At 39.8% G+C, this 27,221-nt stretch overlaps 1 pseudogene; it reads right to left on the bottom strand.

The window, feature by feature from the left end:
- Positions 1–1,295: 1,295 nt before the first annotated feature.
- LOC115435713 (heterogeneous nuclear ribonucleoprotein L-like) lies at positions 1,296–25,958 on the bottom strand (annotated as a pseudogene).
- Positions 25,959–27,221: the final 1,263 nt, after the last annotated feature.

Below are 27,221 nucleotides of genomic sequence, written 5' to 3' on the forward strand. Positions count from 1 at the left end.
TATAACAGAGGCAGATTATTAATGTTAACCCAGGTTCTGTCTGAAATCACACCCCTCATAAACACTAAACATAGACATCAGACACTTGACATTTTGCTTCATACAACAGTGAGCTGTAGAAATAAAGCTAGTGTTATTTAACCCATCTCATTATTGGTGTGTTTTTGTTATTCTGGATCAGTCCATTTGGAACAGAGGTGCATAGTACTCTGATATGTTTATCAAAGAGAATGTGAATATGACATGTCTTCAGAACCAGATAGGAAGGTTTATTGACAATGAGAAACTGAACCTACTTTCTGTATTTTATATCTATACTTGCTTTAAAAATGTGGATTTTTTTCCAGTAGATTCCATGTCATATGATCATTGATAACAAGACTTGACTTTAAACTGTACATTAAATGGTCATAAAAACCAACCCAGACCTGATTCAGGCTGAATATAATAACTTGTCCTGTGGATCTTGTGACTTTTCTGTTAAAAATGGATTCGATTGGAAGCATCAGCTGATGGTTCTGTTTCACACTGAACAACTAATGTGTGTTTTTGGTTGAAAACAGAGGAAGCTGTTTTCTCACTCTGAGGGTTTGCAGACTTCCTGTGTGTTCGACCTCTGACCTTGTTTATACATTGTGTGCAGCTGTCAGATCAGAGTGCCAGCCCATCTTCGCACACCTGACGTTGGTATGTCGACTCTTATCTGATGAACGTCTGGTCGTGCTGGATCCACCTTCAGCATAACACAACAGGCCTGTGTAACTGACAACAGGGGTGATTTCAGCAGCAGTGGAGGATGTACTGTCAGCATTTACTGAAGCAAAAGTACTGATACTTCACATTTTCCATTTTATTTTGACTTTCCAATCATTCATGGTCTGAAGAATCCATGTGATGAGTTTCAGGTTTATTTAGTCTCATTCTTCTGTAAATTCATCTTCAGGTGTTCAACAGAACCAGGTCTCATTCAGGATGCTCCTCATACTCTCTATTGTGGGACCAGTGTAGACCATATCAGACCAGTTCAGGACCAGAACCCTCCACTTCATCACCAGGTCTTTGGAATGTGAGCACCATGTGGTTTTACAGATCTGGTAGAAAAACCTGCATATGTTGATCTAAAACCTCAATGACCTTTGACCCAGACCAGGACAGACCCTGGCCTCTGGACCAGTTACTGGTACCAAACTGGATGGTCTTTTTTTTGGTTTCCATAGAGTCCTCATTCATCGCAAATCCCAGATGTTTCTTCTTCTGGCTCTATCAGGTCTTGATGAATAAGAACTCAGAACAACCTCTGAAAAACAGTTTTATTGACCTTGAAAACTCCCAAAAAGACCCCAGATGTATTTACCCAGAACAAATCCACCTATGTTGTTAGTTTCCATTAATCTGTTTAATTTTCAATAAATGATACAGAAGAGAATTAGATAAAAACGTTACTGCTGTCATTTCAACAAATTAAACTAAATGAAAAAAATACATGATTTTAAAGAGTTTGTCTTAACGCTCACTTTGTCATTAGACTTTGAATTTCAAGTAACTCAAAAAATAAAAGTGTGAAAATCAAACCGACATTAAATAAACCGTCTCTGAATCTATATGTATCAGAAGTCAGTTTGTCTCTGAAATTTAACTTCATTCATCTTTTCATGTGTGATTTAATGAAGCTTTTCATTCAGAGGAAATGAAGGAGAAGAAAAAAGCATTTAGAGGAGAAGAAGTCCTCTAACCACTTTTTCTAGATGTGTTTTCAAAGGTCCGGATGGGATGTTCTGTTCTACATGATCCACATGATCCAAACTTGTCTCAGAAGACCCAAACCCCTTAAGAAATGGTCTGTCCTGAAGGGGGCGCTGGTGTTCCAGGTCACAGATGAGACGACGTGGAGAAGCAGAGTTTGATGGTGAACAGGCGTGGACTGTCTGTAGACAAGAAACAAACAACCTGGTCAGAGATGTTAACGTCCACTCATGGTCAAACACATCTGTAAACCTTAAAAATTCCAACTCCCATGATGCTTTGCCACGTGGGTGGTGTACTTCAGTCTGCTTACCATCGGTCCTGATCTGGTGATGGTTGAGGACGGTCACGACCTCCACGGCCTCAGATTTACCATCAAACTGAAGAAGTCCAGACAGTGTCTTGGAGCCAGCTGGAGGATGAAGAGGAGGATGGAGAGGACAAAGAGGAGGAAGATGAGGAGGAAGAGGAGGATGGAGAGGACAATGAGGAGGATGAAGAGGACAGAGAGGACAAAGACGAAGAGAAGGACAAAGGGAGGGAAAAGAGGATGGAGAGGGGGACAAGGAGAAGGAAGAGGAGGACGGAGACAACAATGAAGAGGAAGATGAGGAGGGAGAGGACAGAGAGGATGAAGGCAAAGTGGAAGAGGGGGACAAAGAGGAGGGAAAAGAGGTCAGAGTAGACAAGGAGGAGGAAGAGGAGGATGGGGAGGACAAAGAGGAGGATGACGAGGACAGAGAGGGCAAAGACGAGGAGGAAGACGAAGAGGAAGAGGATGACAAAGAGGAAGCAGAGGAGGACAAAATGGTGGATAAAGAGGAGGAGGAGGAAGAGGATGGAGAGAAGGACGAAGAGGAGGACAAAGAGGAGGGTAGAGACAACGAAGAGGAGAAGGAAGAAGGAGGACAAAGTGGAGGACAGACAGGATGAAGAGGAGGAGCAAGAGACGAGGAAGACAAAGAGGATGGAAAGAAGGACAAAGAGGAGGACAGGAAGGATGAAGAGGAGGAGCAAGAGGATGAGAAAGACAAAGAGGGTGAGAGAATGAGGAAGAGGATGAGGATGAAGAGGAGGATAAGAAGATAACGAAGAGGAGGAGGAAGAGGACAGAGAGAACGTAGAGGTAGATGAAGAGGAGGACAGAAAGGAAAAGAGGAGGATGGAGAGGAGGAAGGAGAGGACAAAGAGGTTGAAGAGGAGGACAAAGAGGATGAAGAGGACAAAGAGGTAGATGAAGAGGAGGACAGAGAGGAGGAAGAGGAAGCAGAGGACAAAGAGGACAAAGAGGAGGACAAAGAGGACAGAGAGGTAGATGAAGAGGAGGATGGAAAGGATAAAGAGGAAGACAGAGAGGAGGAAGAGGATGGAGAGGACAAAGAGGACGAAGAGGAGGAGGAAGAGATGGAGAGGAGGATAAAGAGGAAGATGAAGAGGAGGAGGAAGAGAGTACAGAGAGAAAGAAGAGGAGGATAAAGGAGAGGAGAATGAAGAGGACGGACACGAGGACGAAGAGGAGGAAAAGGAGTAGACCAGGTGATTGATGAGGGTGTGTTACATTAACTTGTCATTCACTGTCTGCTCTGTGATTGGTTCAACTCACGTTTGGCATCGAACAGTTTGGACTTGCTGAAGGGACGGGACGCTGTGTTGGAGACAGAGCTGAGACAGAGGAGAAAGGGACACAGGCACAGAGGAAATTCATTCTACATCCTCTGGACAAGTGATTTATGAAAAATGTTGAAGTGGAATGATTTTATAGCAGTTTTTAGTAAATTAGTAGTAATTAGAGAACACAAGGACTAAAATTCTGTAGAAGAAAAATAATTGAAAAAAAACCCTGCCCACATCCTCTAAAAGCCTTGTAATAGACCCCACCCACATCCTCTAAAAGTGTCATAATAAACCCCACCCACATCCTCTAAAGGCATCATAATAGACCCCGCCCACATCCCCTAAAAGTGTAAAAATAAACCCCACCCACATCCTCTAAAGACATCATAATAGACCCCGCCCACATCCTCTAAAAGTATCATAATAAACACACCCACATCCTCCAAAGGCATCATAATAGACCCCGCCCACATCGTCTAAAAGTATCATAATAAACCCCACCCCACATCCTCTAAAGGCATCATAATGAATCTGCCCACATCTTCTAAAAAGTCTCATAATAGACCCCACCCACATCCTCTAATAGTGTCTTAATAAACCCCACCCACATCCCCTAAAGGCATCATAATAGACCCCGCCCACATCTTCTAAAAGTCTCATAATAGACCCCGCCCACATCCTCTAAAAGTGTCATAATAAACCCCACCCACATCCTCTATAGGCATCATAAAAGACCCTGCCCACATCCTCTAAAAGTGTCATAATAAACTCCGCCCACATCCACTGACAGTGTCATAAGAGTGTTTAACAGTGGTCAACCTCAGTGCAGTTCAGGGCATCCGATATCTAACGTGGGTCGTCTGGGTGAAGGTGTGGCCTCACCTGGTGCAGCTGCTTTTCGCTGAAAGTGGGCGGGACATTGTAGAAGTGCAGGATGGCGGTGGGTGGCTGGATGATGTTCCTGATGCTCATCACACCACCGAATCGATTGTTTCTGGTCAGAGTGAAGTCCTTGTAGCTGCTGCTGCCGTCATCGAGTTCGGTGGCATGACCAGGGATGACAGCGAGCTGTTTGGATACGCTGAGCGCAGAACGACCAGAAACAATCGATTCGGTGGTGTGATGAGCAGCCAATCACACAACACCAACATTATTTTACAACACTACGCATCTCCACAACATCCACACTGACTTCAACCTCATCAATCAGAATAATGAGCCTCACATAAAAACCATTCTGTTAAATGTCTCTTATGTTTTCAAATTTTAAAGAGAAAATATAAGGGAATGAACTCCGGATTCACCAAATGTTCTTCCGTCCAGATCTGCTCTTATCTAGGTGTGATGAATGCCAAATCTCATCTGATCATAAATGGAGGGGTGCGGCCAATTAAGCCATGTAACCACACCCACTAAACACCATAAATGGGCAGTGTTGTGCCGTGTGCAAACAGTTAACTTGGTAAGTGATTTCGGAAATGAACCGAAAAAGTGCAGAAAGAAAAAAGGACAACTTAATCAGCTGCGAAACTGAGTCAAACCAAGGAAATGCGATGTTTCAGAGTCAGTTCTGACATTACAGGAAAACACAAACGTGATGTGAAAGTGACAACCAGCTACAGATCAGAGCAAAATGGTTTAATATAAAAAATAATATGACAGGTGTTCGATAGTTTCACAGGTAAAAGAACTAAATAAGGCGGAACCATTAAAGTTGTTGTTGTTGTAGAGTGAGAGGAAAACTATGGTTCCACATCTGACAGAGAAAATATATATATTCGTGTATAAGTGAAGACAAACAGACCAACACATATCGACAATTTCTTCATCAGAGTCTGAATGAAAACTGATCGACTATTATAAACAGAATTTTAAATTGTATGTAATGTATGTTTTCATGAAGGGACATAGTTTTTCCCCCCTTTCCAATAAAATCTGAAAGCACTCATTGAACCCCCCCTTTTTATGCATTTATGGCGATCATGACAAGAACAGTTCTAAGGGGTAAAAAGCTAAAGTGAAAAATATTTATTTTTACTGTTGCTCAAAGGTGACTTTTAGTTTAAAGATTTATTTTAGATTTTATTATTTCTCATATAAAGGTGTCCAGTCAGAGGCTCCACTTCAATTGAGGAACAAGCTTTTTTTAACCACAAATTTAATAACCAATCATAGAAATCCCTCTAAAACATAAAGTAATGTCAATTAGAATGTATTATCTGTTCCTGTGTTCCTTCTGGACAGGTTTTTCTCTTGTTTTGGTTAAATGCACTAGACCACTTGTATAATATTTTCTTAAATGGAGTAAGAACAAAACTAAGAAAACATTGGTGAATCCCACAAATCTTCGAATATGAACAAAATAGGAGAATATTAGTTTGTATATATTTTCTTGAATGAGGCCCAATCAAACAAACAGATTGATCGATTGGTGAAAATCACATAACAAGACACAAACAGAAACAGGTGAAAAACAGGATATAACACAAAAACAACAAAACAAAGTGAAGTTGGTGTAAAAGGTGAAGACCAGGTACAGACCATGTCCATCCTCTGACTCTCACCAAACATTGAGGTTCTTGCCGAACACTTTGATGCCATTGAGGTGAGTGACAACTCGGTCCACAGCGAACCCATCCCCCATCTCCACCAGCGCCGTGCCAGGAACACTCCTCATGAACTTCACCTAAGGATACCACCCACCACGTCAACGACTACAATAACAACAACTAACACAAACACCCAAAAGTCCACTAAGGCCACAAACCTTCTCCACGTTGCCGTAGAGACAGAAGAGATTGAAGATGCGGCTGCAATTCATCTTAGCTGGATGCAGGCCGCTCACTATAGCGACGGAGCTGGAGGGGGTGGGGTTACGAAAGGAGGAGGAGGAGGAGGTGGAAGTGTTAGAGAGGTGCTGCACCTCCTCACTGCTCCTCCTGTAGCTGCTGTTCATAGGTAGAGGCAGCAGGGGGCAGTGTGGACCTGTGGACACAAAACAACACAAGACACACAGGTTTAAAGACACACAAAGACACACAAACCTCAGCAGACAAACCAGATGTAAAGGTCGACAATACAACAAACAGGAAGTTTAATCCTGAACATGTAAAACGTGATTGATTGGATGATGAAGTTATAACTGTTAGAGCTGTATTATGTACCATTGTTAAATAAACCAGGCGTGTGTTGTATCAGTGGCTGTTTCTTTGATTTTGTAGCTACATCCATTTATTAAACCTTTGTCAACATTCTCAAAAATGTACGACTTTCACCAGAGCTTGTGTGATCAACATCAACCATCCTGGAAAACAAACTACATGAGGAAAAACAACTGAAAACTACCATCAAATAAATATCTGGGTATCTGGTTGGATAATAACTGTCATTTTCACATGTGTCTCATCTGCTGAAGAAACTGAGGCTCTGCTGGGATTTTATTATTGGAAAAAAAAACTGTTTAAACCTTGTTACTAAAAAAAAATAACATTTTAAGTACTTTGGACTGAAGAGACATTATTCAAATGCAGACTACTTCCACAAGAGATTCAATATCAGGGGACTTCCTGCTAAAATAAGATTCAGTAAATGAATAAATAAAACTAATTAGTTGCCATATGTTTTATTTTTATTAGAATATTTTAGTTTCCATTTTATCTGTGCGTAGATGTGGATAGTATCTGCTGTGTGTCCTATAGATCAGAGTTAGTCACACCCATAAACACAGCTCAATTTCTGGTAAAAGTCTAAGCAGCACTGGTGTTGTGTTTTTAGGCTCTATCTCAGTTCCTAGAGAATTAATTTAGGTTCTAATATAACAGATTTTGCCTTCTGTCATCTGGGGTCAAGTAGAGTTACTTCTGTATGTAAGCTGTGTGAAAATAAAGCTGCAGATCCTTAAGTTAAGCATCTGATTCAAAGTTGCTGCATCTACATTACATCAAATGTTTTTACATGATAGAGAAACTAATGACCATGAACTGTTCAGAGCAAGGTTATAATAGTTTTGGATTTTTCATTATAGTTTAGTTTTATTTAGTTTTGACTTGTTTTTTCTCTAATTCAGTTAGTTTTAATTAGTTTTTAGAGCAGGTTTGCTACTTTTTATTAGTTTTTGTCTTTTTTGAAATGCTTAGCTTTAGTTTAGTTTTAGTATTAGTTTTAGTTTTTTCATATCTTTTCTCTTCTTCGCTGTCGTATTCACATAAATCCCATACAGGACTCTGCTGCTTCAGTCTCCATGTTTCCAGGTACAGTGGGGACCAGAAGACAACTCTAAAGCAAGTGACACACCGTAAAGTGTTGTATGGTGCCAACAGCTAAAACTGCTGGGGTGAAATAAATCTATTTCATATCAATCCGACATTGACAAAAACGAAAACAAAGGGAATTTTATCCATAATTTTTATACGTTTTAGTTAGTTTTATAAGTACACAATACAGTTTCAGTTAGTTATCGTTTTATTCTTTAAATTATAGTTTTTATTTATTTCAGTTAACGAAAATTTTTTCAATTCTAGGTTTTGTCATTTCATTATTTTTTGTTAACGATAATAACCTTGGTTCAGAGAGGGGTTTAGTTTCCAAAATGTTTTGAGCAGGGGTGTCAAACTCTGGTCCTCGAGGGCCAGTATCCTGCATGTTTTAGATATTTCCTTCTTCCATCACTCCTGGAAGCCATTACATCATTGTCAGGCTTCTGCAGAGCATGATGCTGAGCTGATCATTAATTGAACCGGATGTGCTGAAAGAGGGAAATGTCTAAAACATGCAGGACACTGGGCCTCAAGGATCAGAGTTTGACACCTCTGGTTTAGAGAGACATCTGTGGAGAAGTTAGAGGAATCGAGAACTACTAATACCTGCTTGAGGTTAATGCGATACAACTGGTTAACTCCAGAAATACCCAATATCTAGATCAAATATGAGAAGGACAAAGGCACACTCCATTGTATTTGGCAATATGCTGAAACACAAAAATTCTGGCAAGAAGTGAAACAATGCATCCAAACATTTTACAGATTCCACTATCCTCAGTCCTACAACTGTTTATATTAGGTTTATACACTGACTGCTTGAAGATTAAAAGGAATCAACAAATCTTTGTGGATTTAAGCTCATTATTGGTAAAAAGAGTAATAGCCATCTCATGTAAAAACCTCAGAAGGGTAAGCAGAGGGTTGTCTGATCTTTGTACAACTCTCCCTTTGGAGAAAATTTAGAGAAAAAGATCTGGAACCAATTCATTTAACACATAACTGAACAGATTTGATGTGATGGAAAAGTCTGGAGACGTGGCCTCCGCAGTGACACATGCAACAGAAATGTTCTGTTTTTGTTTCTATAAACTGAATTAAAATAGGTTATAAGTCACCAACTTGATCCCCAACCAACAACTGGAGCCAGGGTGGTGGGTCATGTATGTTCAGTACATGTAACTGTTTCCATGTTATGCTGTGAAAATAACAAAAAGAATGTTGTAGAAGCCAATACCGTAATAACAACCCATAACATAATAAATTTGCCATTTTTAAAAATGTAATAGGCCAATAACATAATAACTAACTGATAACGTAATAAAAGTCCTGAACCGATAACGTAATAACTTTTGACCAATAACGTAATAACTTATTACGTTATCGGTAGGTTATTACGTTATTAGCCTGCTAAAAAAATTCTTTGAAAATGTAATAACTAAGCCAATAACGTAATAATATATTAACATTACTGTATTTAAGTTTCATTTAATGCATATAACTGTGAAAAAATCCCCCTCCCTCTCCACCTCTTCCTCTCTGCCCCCCCCCACCACCACCACCACCACCACCACCATGTATTTGTTGATTTAACTTGATGGTTAAAATGATCTCTAGTCCTGTCTGCTTCTTAGCCTTTCAAGCTACTGTATCTCCAAACGAAATGGAAGCACATGTTTACAAACATAGACAATGGTATGGAATGAAACATGCATGATATGTTGACAAGTACTCACTCTTGAAGATAGTAATTTTTTTTCACTGTTAAGGATTTTTTTGATTTCCTATAATTGACCACTAGAGGGCAATGGTGTGACACTAACTTTCTTCAGTTGTCCAAACTTCCTTGCTTCCTTTCTAGGACACACGATGAAAGGTAATCAGTGATCAATTTTCTTTAGTAAACAGTTCATTTTGTTGAAATTCTTGCATATACCACATACAATCTTATATATTTAGTACAAGAGGATAACATTATTGAGAGTGTATTCAAAGTTAACTGACTATACTTAGCTAATTGCTGGCTAGTTATAACATTATTAACTATTACAGTTTGATAATATCAGGGGGTATAAACATTTTTAAAGAAAAGTGTGTATGTATGTGTATGCGTGCATTCGAGCGTGTGTGTGCGTGCATCTGGTAAATTTTGTGGAACAGAATGGATAAATTGAATAGATCAAATATGGGACAAACCCTTAAAAAGGTTTATACCCCCTGATATTATCAAATTGTAATAGTTATTAATGATAATAACTAGCCAGCAGTTAGCTAGGTATAGTCAGCTAACTTTGAATACACTGTCAATAATGTTATGTCCTCCTGCACTAAATATATAAGATTGTATGTGGTATATGCAAGAATTTCAATAAAATGAACTGTTCACCAAAGAAAATTGATTACTGATTACCTTTCCACAACATGTGTACTAGAAAGGAAGCAAGGAAATTTGGACAACTGAAGAGAGTCAATGTCACACCACTGCCATCTAGTGGTCAGTTATGGGAAATCAAACAATTCTTAACCATATAACACCAAATGTATTATATTTGAGACATGAGTTTTTGAAGCCCTCTACATGATCAGTGTGATATTTTTTTTTCTTGAAAAACCTGATGTATGCAATTAGATACATGCTATACACAGATAATCCACCAGGGGGGAGGAATTCGCTCACCAGAGGCCTTTCCAGTGACACTACAACACTGTTTATTAATGAGGAAGGAGGCACAGGTGGTTTTTGAAGAAGAACTTTGCCAGTTTTGAAAAGGTTAAGGTCAGAAAACATTACTTTTCTTTTTTTACTGAAACATCAATAGGAAGAGTTATTGGGCTGATGCAAAGTGAAATTACTTAATATTTCATAATCTATGTTTTAGTAAAACTGTGATGAAAAAGGGAGTATCAAATTTGATACAGCAGGTATATGAGGTCATATAACTCTAAATCAGTCAACTGTAATTTTATTGCATTTCATGCATTATACATATCATCAAGCAACATACAGTCTTCTTTATTTTTCAGTTAAACTATATAAATGTTTAAATTGCATAATTTGGTACATTTAGTGCAAAAAATTTTGATATGGGTGCTTCTATGAAACTGGGTTTATTTCGGTATCTGGCACTTTTCCAGCTTTTTAAGCCCAATAATAAAAGAGAAATATAAACATATTTCCCCCAGGATGGACCTAAAAATGACCTCAGATAAATGCAAAAAAATCCCAAAATTAAAGAACTTTTAATAAATTACTGAGACCCAAATTGGGACATAAAAAGCTACCTAGTGTCATTTTGATCTGAAAACATGGCTGTAAATGGTCTTCTATAGACTATAAATAAAGACATCGTGTTAAATGTGTTGATCCTAGTGGTTTTTCTAATCCACACATACAGGTTTTTCATGAATCTCAGTCTCATTCCATGTTTCTTGTGGAACCCATCGTGTCCATTCATGTTATATGCGGAACCTGCCCATTTAAACACATGTAAATCACGAGTCATTTTGCAACAGTGGTCATTTTATGAAACACTCTGCCTTGCATATTTACTTCGATTCTTCAAAATGTACATGTAAGAAAATAAAAAGATATTCAAAAAATAGTAGCATATAATTTTCGTGTCCTTTTTACTGGGTGACATGGATTTTTGTATGTACCCATCAAATAAAAATGTATCTTATCTGAAAAATAATTTATTTATCTTGATAAATATTTTTTTAAATACACCCAAAGTGCTTCCAAACTTGCTTCATAACATTAGTCTACATCTGATTTGAATTTTTAGAGCCCCTCTGTCCTGTTTTTAGGACCAGTTTCATAGAAGCACCCAGATTCAACTTACTGTATCATGATGATAGATGACTAGGTGGGTGTTGCCATGGTACCATTGCTAGTAACTCCTTTTCTTACTGATTTTTCACTAAAAACTGACCAATTTAGAGAAAAAAATACACATTAACCTGTTTTTGTGTGTGTATGTGTGTTTTTAGATGGCAAAAAAAATAGTGTTGAAGGAGCATTGAAAATGATTATGTTATGATTATAATGACATAATTATAAGCTCCGCATGTGGTACAGTAAGAAATGCTGAGTGCATCTCATGTTTGAACAAGGACAGGAACTGTTTTCAGGCCTCCCACCATGCAAAATAAAAAGTTTGTGAACCACAAAATTAGTCAAGAAAACTGAAATCTTACATCTTCCAGACTTCCACTGCCAGTTCCACTGGTGGATTTCTCATTGCTGCATGATAATAGCACTGGAAAATGTTCTTATGTTTGTTTGGAATTACCAATTTGTTAGATATGTTTGTGTTATATTATGTTTTTGTTTGTTCAAAAATAATAATATTTGAGCACTGAGACACAATGTATCAAATATGATACAAACTGAAACTCATACATGAAAACTAGTATTTGAAATTTTTTTTTTTTTTCGTTGTTCAGAAGGACCAATAAAGGCTTCAGTTTTAAAGAACTGGAATTTTCTGTCAGTGATTTAATGGTTCAGGCTTTACAGGGTCAACAGTGAAAAAAAAATACTATCTTCAAGAGTGAGCTACATGTCACAAATGTCATACATATTTCATATCATACCATTGTCTATGTTTGTAAACATGTATGCTTCATTTCATTGGAGATAGTCTGAAAGGCAAAGGAGCAGCAGACAGGACTAGAGATCATTTTAACCATCAAGTTAAATAGACAAATACATGGGGGGGGGGGGTTCACAGTTATATGTAATAAATGAAACTTAAATACAGTGATATTAATATATTATTACGTTATTGGCTCAGTTATTACATTTTCAAAGATTTTTTTTTTATCAGGCCAATAACGTAATAACCTATCGATAACGTAATAAGTTATTACGTTATGAGTCAAAAGTTATTACGTTATCGGTTCAGGACTTTTATTATGTTATTGGTCAGTTATTACGTTATTGGCCTATTACATTTTATAAATGGCAAATTTATTACGTTATGGGTCATTATTACGTTATTGGCTTCTACAAATGTTAGTAATAAAAAGGTTTCTACACATAAAAATGTGTGGACAGTAAAAGGTTGCGAAAAATGAACCCTTTCATGCATGAATTATTGAGAAACAGAGACATGTCCAGTAGGATTCAGTTCTTATTTTGATAGTTTGAATGTAGTTTAATGGTAAATATCAGATTTTGCATGAACATGTTCATAAACACAATGGATTTGAGACCTGATAGTGACTTGATAATGTATTAAAGTAGCAAAAGCATTAATTATCAGGTAATGATTTCAGTGCTATATATTACTATGAACACTATTTTAATTAATTATTGCAAATATAGTGGTTTTCATTGAAATAACTGTAAAACATGCATGAAAGCATTCAACAGTAGGTTGTTTTGTGGGTCAGGCAGGTTGTACCATATCCGTCGGATGGCCGGTCTCCCAGGATGCCCTGACGCTGCCTCCCCTTCGCTCGGTCTGGAACACAAACAGATGGGTCAGTGTCACAATGGGTGTTGTCGTCTGCAGTGTCTGAAACCTCCACCTTCCGGTGGCTGCAGATTATTCTGACAAACCTGTGTCATCGAGGCTGAATTCTTGGGAGTTCAGGAAATAAAATGCTTTGAACTGAAGGTGTTTTTGTGTTGAACTTCATAAATTGTATATGGGAATAAACAGCAGATTGTGTTTTGTTCAGGGGGTGCATGTGCAGAGGTTAAAGGTTGTCCTACCTCTGTGCATGGGGAAGGGTTGGGTGTAGTCCCAGCTGGTGGAGGTGTTGCGGGTGACGTTCAGTTTGCTGGGCTGCAGGGGGTGACAGAGCACAACACCTCTGGGTGTGTATGCATGGGCGGGAAGCAGTGTGTGTCACAGTGTGTATTTGTAGAGGTGGATTGTGAGTGTGGTTTTACCCGGGCATATTCAATCTTCAGAGTACAGCAGCCGGCGTAGATGTCGGCTCCGTTCAGGGCCAGCTTCACCTTTTGAGCATCTGTTACTGACTTGAATGTTGACGGTCATTAAGGATGAATCAGAAGAGAAATCACCAATACAAACCTAAACATGAACAGGTGTTGGCAGATTCTGACTACAGATGTAGAAGGTTTTACAGGTCTGAATACATCCAACCTCCACTGATCTGTTAATAATTAAAGGATATTCCACCATGGCTTGGACACCGTTGTGTTTGAAGATGACGATGCGAAGGACGTTTCCAACAGGGTTACAGACAGCGTGGAGAACATCCTGCGAAGGAGAGACAGGGAGGAAGTCATGGATACAGTCTTACTCTAGTGATGGGGTACAGACTTATGGTGGCGATGGTGTACTGACTTACGGTGGTGATGGGGTACAGACTTATGGGTACAGACTTACGGTGGTGATGGGGTACAGACTTACAGGTACAGACTTACGGTGGTGACAGGGTACAGACTTACAGTGGTGATGAGGTACAGACTTACAGGTAAAGACTTACAGTGGTGATGGGGTACAGACTTACAGGCACAAACTTACGGTGGTGATGGGGTACAGACTCACAGGTACAGACTTCAGGTTGCGATAGGGTACAGACTTATGGTGGCAATGGGATAGAGACTTACGGGTACAGACTTATGGTGGTGATGGGGTACAGACTTATGGTGGCGATGGGTACAGACTTACGGTGGTGATGGGGTACAGACTTATGGGTACAGACTTGTGGTGGTGATGGGGTACAGACTTATGGGTACAGACTTACGGTGGTGATGGGGTACAGACTTACAGGTACAGACTTACGGTGGTGACGGGGTACAGACTTACAGTGGTGATGAGGTACAGACTTACAGGTAAAGACTTACGGTGGTGATGAGGTACAGACTTACAGGTAGAGACTTACAGTGGTGATGGGGTACAGACTTACAGGTGCAGACATACAGTGGTGATGGCATACAGACTTACAGGTACAGACTTACAGTGGTGACAGGGTATAGACCTACAGGTACAGACTTGCAGCGGTGATGGGGTACAGACTTACAGGTACAGACCTACAATGGTGATGGGGTACAGACTTACGGTGGTGATGGGGTACAGACTTACGGGTACAGACTTACGATGGTGACGGGGTACAGACTTACGTTGGTGATGGGGCACAGACTTACGGGTACAGACTTATGGTGGTGATGGGGTACAGACGTTCAGTGGTGATGGGTATAGACTTACGGTGATGATGGGGTACAGACTTACAGTGGTGATGGGGTACAGACGTTCAGTGGTGATGGGTACAGACTTACGGTGATGATGGGGTACAGACTTACAGTGGTGATGGGGTACAGACTTATGGGTGCAGACTTACGGTGGTGATGGGTACAGACTTACGGGAACAGACTTACGGTGGTGACGGGGTACAGACTTACGTTGGTGATGGGGCACAGACTTACGGGTACAGACTTATGGTGGTGATGGGGTACAGACGTTCAGTGGTGATGGGTATAGACTTACGGTGATGATGGGGTACAGACTTACAGAGGTGATGGGGTACAGACTTACGGGTACAGACTTACAGTGGTGATGGGGTACAGACGTTCAGTGGTGATGGGTACAGACGTTCAGTGGTGATGGGTACAGACTTACAGTGGTGATGGGGTACAGACTTATGGGTGCAGAATTACGGTGGTGATGGGGTACAGACTTACGGGAACAGACTTACGGTGGTGACGGGGTACAGACTTACGTTGGTGATGGGGCACAGACTTACGGGTACAGACTTATGGTGGTGATGGGGTACAGACGTTCAGTGGTGATGGGTATAGACTTACAGTGATGATGGGGTACAGACTTACAGGTACAGACTTACTGTGGTGATGGGGTACAGACGTTCAGTGGTGATGGGTACAGACTTACAGTGGTGATGGGGTACATACTTATGGTGGTGATGGGGTACAGACTTAGGTTGGTGATGGGGCACAGACTTACGGGAACAGACTTACGGTGGTGACGGGGTACAGACTTACGGGAACAGACTTACGGTGGTGACGGGGTACAGACTTACGTTGGTGATGGGGCACAGACTTACGGGTACAGACTTATGGTGGTGATGGGGTACAGACTTACGGTGATGATGGGGTACAGACTTACAGTGGTGATGGGGTACAGACTTACAGGTACAGACTTACTGTGGTGATGGGGTACAGACGTTTAGTGGTGATGGGTACAGACTTACGGTGGTGATGGGGTACAGACTTATGGTGGTGATGGGGTACAGACTTAGGTTGGTGATGGGGCACAGACTTACGGGTACAGACTTATGGTGGTGATGGGGTACAGACTTACGGGTACAGACTTACTGTGGTGATGGGGTACAGACGTTCAGTGGTGATGGGTACAGACTTACGGTGGTGATGGGGTACAGACTTATGGTGGTGATGGGGTACAGACTTAGGTTGGTGATGGGGCACAGACTTATGGGTACAGACTTACGTTGGTGATGGGGCACAGACTTACGGGTACAGACTTATGGTGGTGATGGGGTACAGACGTTCAGTGGTGATGGGTATAGACTTACAGTGATGATGGGGTACAGACTTACAGTGGTGATGGGGTACAGACGTTCAGTGGTGATGGGTACAGACTTACGGTGATGATGGGGTACAGACTTACAGTGGTGATGGGGTACAGACTTATGGGTGCAGACTTACGGTGGTGATGGGGTACAGACTTACGGGAACAGACTTACGGTGGTGACGGGGTACAGACTTACGTTGGTGATGGGGCACAGACTTACGGGTACAGACTTATGGTGGTGATGGGGTACAGACGTTCAGTGGTGATGGGTATAGACTTACGGTGATGATGGGGTACAGACTTACAGAGGTGATGGGGTACAGACTTACGGGTACAGACTTACAGTGGTGATGGGGTACAGACGTTCAGTGGTGATGGGTACAGACTTACGGTGATGATGGGGTACAGACTTACAGTGGTGATGGGGTACAGACTTATGGGTGCAGAATTACGGTGGTGATGGGGTACAGACTTACGGGAACAGACTTACGGTGGTGACGGGGTACAGACTTACGTTGGTGATGGGGCACAGACTTACGGGTACAGACTTATGGTGGTGATGGGGTACAGACGTTCAGTGGTGATGGGTATAGACTTACAGTGATGATGGGGTACAGACTTACAGGTACAGACTTACTGTGGTGATGGGGTACAGACGTTCAGTGGTGATGGGTACAGACTTACAGTGGTGATGGGGTACATACTTATGGTGGTGATGGGGTACAGACTTAGGTTGGTGATGGGGCACAGACTTACGGGAACAGACTTACGGTGGTGACGGGGTACAGACTTACGGGAACAGACTTACGGTGGTGACTGGGTACAGACTTACGTTGGTGATGGGGCACAGACTTACGGGTACAGACTTATGGTGGTGATGGGGTACAGACTTACGGTGATGATGGGGTACAGACTTACAGTGGTGATGGGGTACAGACTTACAGGTACAGACTTACTGTGGTGATGGGGTACAGACGTTTAGTGGTGATGGGTACAGACTTACGGTGGTGATGGGGTACAGACTTATGGTGGTGATGGGGTACAGACTTAGGTTGGTGATGGGGCACAGACTTACGGGTACAGACTTATGGTGGTGATGGGGTACAGACTTACGGGTACAGACTTACTGTGGTGATGGGGTACAGACGTTCAGTGGTGATGGGTACAGACTTACGGTGGTGATGGGGTACAGACTTATGGTGGTGATGGGGTACAGACTTAGGTTGGTGATGGGGCACAGACTTATGGGTACAGACTTACGTTGGTGATGGGGCACAGACTTACGGGTACAGACTTATGGTGGTGATGGGGTACAGACGTTCAGTGGTGATGGGTATAGACTTACAGTGATGATGGGTACAGACTTATGGTGGTGATGGGGTACAGACTTAGGTTGGTGATGGGGCACAGACTTACGGGAACAGACTTACGGTGGTGACGGGGTACAGACTTACGTTGGTGATGGGGCACAGACTTACGGGTACAGACTTATGGTGGTGATGGGGTACAGACTTACGGTGATGATGGGGTACAGACTTACAGTGGTGATGGGGTACAGACTTACAGGTACAGACTTACTGTGGTGATGGGGTACAGACGTTCAGTGGTGATGGGTACAGACTTACTGTGGTGATGGGGTACAGACTTATGGTGGTGATGGGGTACAGACTTAGGTTGGTGATGGGGCACAGACTTACGGGTACAGACTTACGGTGGTGATGGGGTACAGAGTTACAGTGGTGATGGGGTACAGACTTACGGGTACAGACTTACTGTGGTGATGGGGTACAGACTTACGGGTACAGACTTACTGTGGTGATGGGGTACAATGGGTTCTGGATGGACAGCAGCAGCACGTTGTTTCCACTGCTCGGGTCATCTGCGTTGGTTGGTCTGCTGATCCTCTGGCTGGTGGAGAAGTTGAAGAAGGCCCGTTGCTCAGCGATGACCACGCCCTCTCGGTTTCCACATGATACGCAGCAGGTGGCGCCCTCCACGCTGTTGAACTCCACCAAGGCCTGATGCTTAAACGGCATCATCATAACGTAGCTGCAGACGACATGGAGGTGAAGAGAGGGGTTCTAATGTTTTGGTTTAGAACTACTTCAGATTTTTAAGTATTAACTTTATCCATAACTTCTGATCTTCTACCGTTATAACGTGAGCGTTACCAGATGTTTCCAAACTTGCTGAGTGCCTCTACCAGGTCGGCTTCCACCACAGCATCGCAGAGTCCTCGGACATGAACCACCAGAGACGGGGGGATCTGATGAGAACTGTCCACGGCATCCTGAGGCTAAAAGACAATAAGAAAATACTGAATGCAAGATATAATGACTCTAGATTATTTTCAATAAGTATGAGAGAATTGTGAAACTTTCATTTATACATTTTGAAATATGAAGAAAACTAAACATATTGAAGATCCCTGCATCTAGAAAACACTTCCTAAAATGTAATAAAATCTAAAATCTTTAACTTGTTAATTCACAGAAAGCTTTATTTAAACCTGCAGCGTCCATACTGGTCTGTCAGCAGCATATTATAATACAACTGGTGTGAAAGGAAACACCAGTGTTGTCATCCTGTATAAAACTCCAGAACACAGATTTCTGCGTGGTCACAGGTGTTTTCATAAAGGTAAGGGGATTAAAAACGTGATTGCAACCGTGTTTACCAACTGCTGATCCAATCCTGGACATCATTCTACTGCTCTACTTCCTGTTTCAATGGAAGCTGTAAGAGTGGCTTCACAAAACAATGTAGATGTCATCAATGTGTGGACTTTCAGCTTTAATTCAAGGGTTATAACTAAAACATCCCATTGAATATTCAAGATTTATAACCATTTTTACCCATTTCCTCCATTTTCAAAGACTCAGAAGGAAATGGACACAGAGTCTGGTTTTGACCAACTCTATATGTAAAGTGTCATAAGATAACTTTTGTTATGATTTGGCGCTATATAAATAAAATTTGATTTGATTTGACTAAATTAGCTTAATGTCTAGATGTTTCCTTTTCCATAGAATGGTTATTCTATGACAAATGAAACAGATTAAAGGTCTGGAGTTGATTCCACATTGAATTTACATCTGGTAGCGGTTGGATTCTCATTTCTCAATCAACACCCCTGATATACTGTAGATAGTAAAAATGTAGACTTTTAATTAGATCAGATTTTGCTAAAAAAAATTACCATCTGACAAAATGCTTTTGCTTAGAAAAAGAGTCATTTGGAAAATGGTAAAGAAAAGATTTATGTTGGATTGTGGAGGCTTTTACTGTGTATGATTATGGGTTTGGAATTTAGGCCTTTATTACTTGAAATATAAATTCTACATAAATCTCAGATGTTGTGGTGTTGTTACCTCCACCAAGGAGGTTATGTTTTCATTGGGGTTTGTCTGTTTGTTTGTTTGTGTGTTTGTCTGTTAGCAAGATAACTCAAAAGGTTATGGAGCGATTGCTTTTCTAGTTTTGTTTATTTGTTGGTTTGTTCCTGTTTCTATTTGGACTATTCACTTGGTGTGTATGTATGGGGCATTTGTATAGAATATACTTGAACAAAGTAAACAAAATAAACAGAGAAAAACTAGAAAAGCACTCGGAGAGCGCAGACCTCCGCTAAGGCAGATCAATTGTGTGTCGTCCCCCCACCACCAAAATTTTATCATTTGTTCCTTGTGCCATTATCAACATTTCCTGAAAATTTCATCAAAATCTGTCCACAACTTTTTGAGTTATCTTGCTAACAGACAGACAGACAAACCCCGATGAAAACATAACCTCTGCTGTTCCTTGGCAGAGGTAAAAATTCCATCACTGAACTGAACAATGTTATTAGACAATCGGGATGATGTTTGTGAGTCTGAGTCTAAAAGGAGGTGACAGGCGTGGTGGTTTTCACGCTGTTATCATGTAAACCATCTGTGTTCATCTACTGGGTATGTGTGTCACAGGCCAACGAATGGCAAAAAGCCTTGCACATATGAGATACTGTCAGATCTGAGGTTGAACGCTGCTGCAACATAAGTGAAAACAGCGGTGGAAGAAATGACGTCAACAGAACTTCATTCAGAACAAACAAAAGGCCCATCCTCTTTGTCATGCATCTGTTGCGTAATTTTCGTCATGTGTGAGAAAGTCTTTTCTGTGTATTATTGTTTCATCCACTTAGGTTGAACACAATGACGTAAAATAAAAATACTGGATAATTTGCCTCAAATGCATTAAAACTAAAGCCTGTTTTAAAGATAGAACAAATATTAAGAACAGATAATTGTGTTAAAATGAAAGAAGTTAAGACAAGTATGAGGTCAAATGAATACTCATGTTAAGTACAGTACACTAATGCAGTATTTGCACTACAAGTACTGGTTGCTGGTTCTGATGTGTTTGATGAAACTCAGTGCTGATCAGTGATTCAGGTGTAAGGGTCAAATGTGTTTGGGATCAACGTGCAGCCAATCAGAGCACGTTTCCTGCTGCGGGCGTTAGAGACTGAAAGCCGCAGCCTTGATGTTTTGCTGCTGCAAACGAGAAAACTCAGCCCTAAACAGGTCGAAGCGTTCGAGTGTCAAAACCACAGTCAACATGATCCTCCAAAACCGTCCTAGAAGTAGAAGATGAAATGCTCTCATCTCTGGTTTCTCTCCTCTTCCTTTTGGTCTTCGTTTTGTTTTTCTACCTTACCTTTGTCTGAATGTGTATTTCTCAGATTGTCTCTAGTCGCTCCTGTATCTTCTGGACTTTGGATTATGGCCTGTTTTGTTCCTCAGTGTTGAATTCGTAGTTGTTTCAAGTTACATATTAAAAGTTAGTGTGAACAGTTCAGCATCATGAGCATTTCCTTGTTTCTCGGGCACAAAATAACATCAGCATCATCATCGTCTGTTGGACAAACGGTCACTTTAACCATCTGTATCAGCTCCGACGGTGACAGGGCGATGAGGACAGTGTTCCACAGAGACACATTTGGGACATTCTATCTCTGTTACATCCAGTCTGGGTCGCAGAAGATTGATATTAATCCATCATATGATCTACTTTGAGGATCAAAAAGATCATGTCATTAAATAAAGAAACTTTCCCCTACATCAACATTCATTTTAAAGGAGTGATATTTTGCTTTTTTAAATGTAATTATGCATTTTAAAGTATTTCCCTGTGGTCTACATAAACTGTAAATGCTATGCTTGGGTCTGAATTCTTAAATTAATTCAACTCCACAGGTCCATCTTCAATCCTATGTCTAAGTAAGGACATGATAAAGATTGTTTTGAGCACTGGCCCTTTAAATGTGCATGACCCCACTCCCTCCAGGTTGTTCACTGTGCTGCTCTGTCCCGTTCAGCCACTTGTGTTCATTAATACAACCAACAACTGAACATTTTAGGCAATCGGCTCGAAGTTTGGACATATTTTCAGTTTTTACTACAATCACTGCTGCTGACAAACATTATGTCGTACTCAGAGAAATGTTCGACGGAAGTCTTGACCTTATATGTGCAAATGTTGCAACATAGCTAGTTATAAAACGTAACAAATTAAGAAGGAATTGAAATGGGTTCTAGAAATCCACTCAATTTTTTGCCAAAATGAATATAAAGATAGCTTTGCAGCACCTGGAGGGTTCCAATTCAAACTTTTGGAACTATTAGGGTCCAAATACTCAAGTAAATGTACCAAAGACTAATAAAAGTGGGTTTAGCAAAATATGACCCCTTTAAGGCTCGTTTATCAGAGTGTTATGGTATTTCATTGAAGCAGGAATAATGTCATGAGTGATCATCAGATCCACAAATCAAAACCAACTCAAAACGATATGATTGGCATTTGATGGTTAAATTTTGATTCAGGGAAACAGGAAATAACTTCATGAAAGCCATTATTGATCATTATTTTCCATTTTAGTTCATTTTGCTCAGGGCTGTAAACATCTCATCTCATCTTTTCAGTTTCATATTAATCTTATTTCATAGATGCTCCTCTGATTAGTTTTTGCTCATAATTCTGCAGGAAACCATTTGTCTCTGGATGTAGAAATCAGTATTTTTTACTGCTTCTGCTGTGGGAAACTTATGGTTTAAATATTCATCGAATCCACTGGTTAAGTGAAAATAAGCACAGTTGAAAACCAAACTTGACCACATTGCACCAGTTCTGAGATCTTTACACTGGCTTCCTGTCTCTCAGTGGATTGACTTTAAAATACTTTTGTTAGTTTATAAAGCTCTGAATGGTTCAGGGCCCAAATACATCAGTGACCTCCTTTAACCGTATGACCCATCCACAACACTCAGGTCCTCTGGCCCAGGTCTGCTCTCTGTCCCCAGAGTCAGAACCAAACAGCAAGAAGCAGCTTTTAGTTTTTATGCTCCACACATCTGGAACAAACTACCAGAAAACTGCAGGTCTGCTGAAACTCTCAGTTCTTTATTTTATTTTATTTTATTTTATTTTTATTTCTTTTATCAACAGACAATACAACACAGAAACTAGGGGTCACTGGTTGAACACAAAATATTTAAATGACCTATAGTAGCAGTAATTATGCATTGTTTTGTTTGTAGTCTAGCCATTATCTCCAGCGCTTTATGAAGATATGTTCCTTGAGCCGTAGGTAATAAGTCAATCTTTCCATAGAGTAGATTTCCTCTATTATTACTAGCCACTGATCCTGCATCAGTTTTGAGCCAGTTTCTTAAAATGGCCTTTTTGGAAGCAATTACAAGAATTTTAAAGATGTATTTGTCTTCTCTCTCTAATACATCTCCAGGTAGCAGTCCCAGCAAAAAAAACTTGGGTTCTTAGGAGCTGCGAAAGTCATAATGCCCTCAATCATTCCAAAAAGCCTTTACCAGAGAGACTTCAATTTTGTACATGTCCAGAAAATATGAGCATGATTAGCACTTTCGTGCCCACACTGTCTCCAACGATATTGTTGATGTCCCTTTACTTTAGAAGTGATATGTGGTGTAATAAAGAATCTAATCAGGCTTTTCCACCCAAATTCCCTCTATCTTTAAGGGCTAGTAGATGTTTGTGTTGCACATTGTAAACCAATCCCTCTCTGTCAAGACAATACCCAGCTCCTCCTCCCATAATGTCTCAGTTCTTTTAAATCAAGGTTAAAGACTCATTTGTTTACAGCTGCCTTTGACTAGAGTAGCTTTTTCTGTTCTAATACCTGCACCAACAATGTTAAAGTGATTGATATAACATTAAATTCTTAATTTTAGTCAAGACTGTTTTTAGCTGTAGTTTTAACTGTCTCTTATTCCTCTTTTAATTTCCTTCTTTATTTTGATCTTTTCTACACTCTCCTCTTGTTTAATGTTTTATTCTCTATGATTTTAATGTAATTTTATGCCTTCGTAAAGCACTTTGAATTGCATTGTGTATGAATGGTGCAGTATAAATAAATTTGCCTTGCCTTGCCTAAGTCTGGAATAAACACAGGCCTGTTTTCATATGGACAGGTTTCAGTTTGAGTTATAGACAAAGGGACTAGTTTTAACTGAATTTTACTTGAATTTTTCAAGATGAGATCACAGATTTACAAAACCCTGGTTTGTTAAAGTCCACATCATGGAATTTATTCTGTTCATTATTTCCTGATTTTATTTTTATTGCAGTAGCTGAAATTAGTTTTCTTAGTCTTCGCTCTTGTTGAGGCTGGTGGTTACCATAGTGACCCTGACTTTTTAAGAAGCTGTTCTAACCTCAACCCCCCACTCCCCACCTACTGCATCCCGCGGTCGCCATCGTTATCTCGGCTCAGCCTGCTGGTAGATGTGAGCCTTTATTTAGTTTAGTGTGCATTTGACAACTCGCTACTTCCTTCCTGTCCTGAATCTGAGCCACAGACTCAGCTCTTCCTCCTCCTCCTCCTCCTCCTCCTCTTCCTCGTCCTCCTCGTCAGGACCCTCAAAGGTCTAAGGTCATCCTCCAGGAAGAGATATAAAGATATTTATTTAACTGATTATGATCTATTCATACAACAGAGACGCAAACTGAAATTTGGATCCCATTTAACCCTGGTATTAACATAATCTGTAATTGGAGATTTAATCTAATCTCACTTAACCTTCAAACACCTAAACCTCCACCGTTGACCAAAAGTATCTCCTGATCTAAAATGTTTAATCCACTAATCCTATCAATACATGTAAATAATTAGTGTAAAGTCCAGTTTGTCATCTTTTCATGGTCATCAGATATGACCCATTTGGATGTTCAGAGGCTTCGTAGTGGTTGGTTTATGTTAAGTTAATTATGTATTTTACTGTAAAAGTCACTTTTTGTTCAGTTTTCTCTGTTTTGATATAATAATCTTTGAATTTACCCTGATCTTAAATGAACATTTACATGATCAGTAAATTAAATACAGGAAAATACATAGTTTTCTCCGAAAATAATGCAAAATACAGAGGATAATATTATAATAAATGGTTAAATATAGAGGAAAAAATCATGTGGAAGTGACCACAAAAATAGCTCTAGGTCTTTTTGTGTTTGACAGTTGATTCAGTGATCTTTACTACATTTATTATTCTAGTTTTATGACAATTCTTTGTTGTATTTCCTATTGTAATCACCTTTTTCTTCAGGTTTTGAGTAAGTTATGAAGGACTGAATGTGAACAAGAATATCAGCAGAATCTTCTTTAATTTTGTTCACGGAAATAGATCATTACAGTATTTTACAGACGAATATGCAGTGCATTACACACAGTCACCATTAGCAAATCATTATCTTGTTATAATAAAAGTTTATTTTACCATTAGGGTCTTCAGGATTAAACTCATATTTATCATGTGACAGACTTTGTTTCTCAGTGGGTCAGAAAACCCTGAATTATTATCTTGACGTCGTTCTGATTGTGGTCAATCTTTAGGCAACAACAACAACAACAAACTGTCGATAAACTACAAACAGATGGAAACACCCATTTCACTTCATTATCTTTTTGTTGAATCCAGGTAAAGTGAATGGGGAGAACATTAGAACATGTTCTCCAGTATCTATTGAACCATTTTATAAACTTTTTTATCCATTTTTACCTGCTCATATACACACACACACATATATATATATATATATATATATATATATATATATATATATATATATATATATACACACACACACACACACACACACAGTATGATCAGTATTATACTGACTGATAAAAAAGTATATACATGTAGTATGAATATAAATGGATATAGTTTGAGTTATATTGTAATGGGTTGAATTTGTTGTCGTAATGAAGAAGCTTTTTTGTTCCATGCAACTCCATTTAGGGCATATTATGAAAATTATATAAATCCATGTATTTTTTGTTTGTGTTTATGTATAAATATATGTATTTATTTACATTGTTCTACATGTTAGAACTAAAGACGTCATTCATTCATCCAGTAAAATATATGTTTGAAAGAATGACATTTTTGAGTTTTGCCTTCCTGTCTGTAAACATTTTTTGTACATATATTTAATATATAGGCTACTTTACATTTCGTAAAATACATAATTATTAAATGGTTGAATAAAATCTTTGTTTTCATTTTTGTACAACAGTATAAATGAACCTGTTTCATCCTGTTCTGTTTTAATGTTAAATGTTTAATCCTCTAAACTGGTCTGGACCCGGAACACCCACCTTCCCTCCGCTCCGTTTCCATCGGTCTCGGTCCCGGTCCTCCGGCTGCTCTGGGACGGACTCCTCCTCTATTCGGGGCCGTTTGGGTCCGGGTTGAGTACTGTCCTCCATCAGACCCAGAGAAGGAAAACCCTGTCTGTCATTCTGTCCGAGAGGCGGGAAAATTCCACTCATGACGTAGGGATTCACCTGCAGGTGACGTCTAAAGGTGCAGTGATTGACCTGCAGTGACATCTAGTGGTCACATTTCAGATTACATAGAAATCTACCACAAACAATAAATACATTGATAAAAAATATATATACATAAAACTCTAAGAATAATTTCACGGTGGGTTAATACTCACATTTTATATCTATTATAGAGACAAGTCCACATCAATATCACTAATAAGATGATAGATAATCAATAGATAGAACCACAACACATATTGAAATGAAAATCAGCACAAAAGAAATCCCTTTTCATCTTTCATTTTACTCATTTAGTTAATTTGTTTGTTTTAACCTTAATCTTGTTCATCTTTTAGATCTTTTATTGTTTTGTCATGATTTTCACTGATGGATTGACCCAGGGATTCGCCTTCTGTCTTATTGTTTTATCTATTTATGTTAAAGTGTGGAAATGATGCAAAATTAATAAAATAATTGATTGCCTTCAAATGCATTAAAGTAAAATTTTGTTGAAAATGGAGAATGAAGTGCAGGTGTTTAAATATAGAGTAAAAAGGGGGGGGAAATGATGATGAGGAGGAGGAGGAGGAGGATGAAGTGAGGAGTGAAGCTGAACATTATTAGTCCTGCTAAGGCTCAGTGTTGACCAGACCTACAGTGTGGGGGTAAAAACTTTTCTTCACCCTCTCAGTTTTACTTCTCAGACTGTGAAAACACCGACCTGATGGCAAAAGGTAGAAGACAGTGGGTCCAGGGGGCTGTTTCAGGATCTCCTTAGCCCTTAACCTATAACTGTCCTGTAGGTTGGGATGGAGATTCTAATGGTCTACAAGCCTTTTAAAGGCCAGAGTGTCATCCCTGGTACAGTGTCCCATCCAAGTGCTGATGCTCCCACACAACATGCTCCTGATGGTGCAGGTGTGAAAGTTCCTGAGCACCTAGAGAGGAAGCTGAAAGTCTCTGAGGACATAGAGATGTTGTCTGACCTCCAGGTCTGCACATGTCACACGGAAGACGGATGTCACATCAGCTTCAACTTAACCCTGTAACCCCAAACACATCATATTTGATACATGAGTTTTGAAGCCCTCTACGTGATCACTGTGATATTTTTTTTCTTGAAAAGCCTGATGTATAGAATTAGATGCATGCAATACATGGATAATCCACCAGGGGGTAGGTATTCGTTCACCAGAGGCCTTTCCAGTGACACTACAAGATTGTCATTAATGAGGA

This window comes from Sphaeramia orbicularis, chromosome 1 (genome assembly GCF_902148855.1).
Source record: "Sphaeramia orbicularis chromosome 1, fSphaOr1.1, whole genome shotgun sequence".
Taxonomy (NCBI): domain Eukaryota; kingdom Metazoa; phylum Chordata; class Actinopteri; order Kurtiformes; family Apogonidae; genus Sphaeramia; species Sphaeramia orbicularis.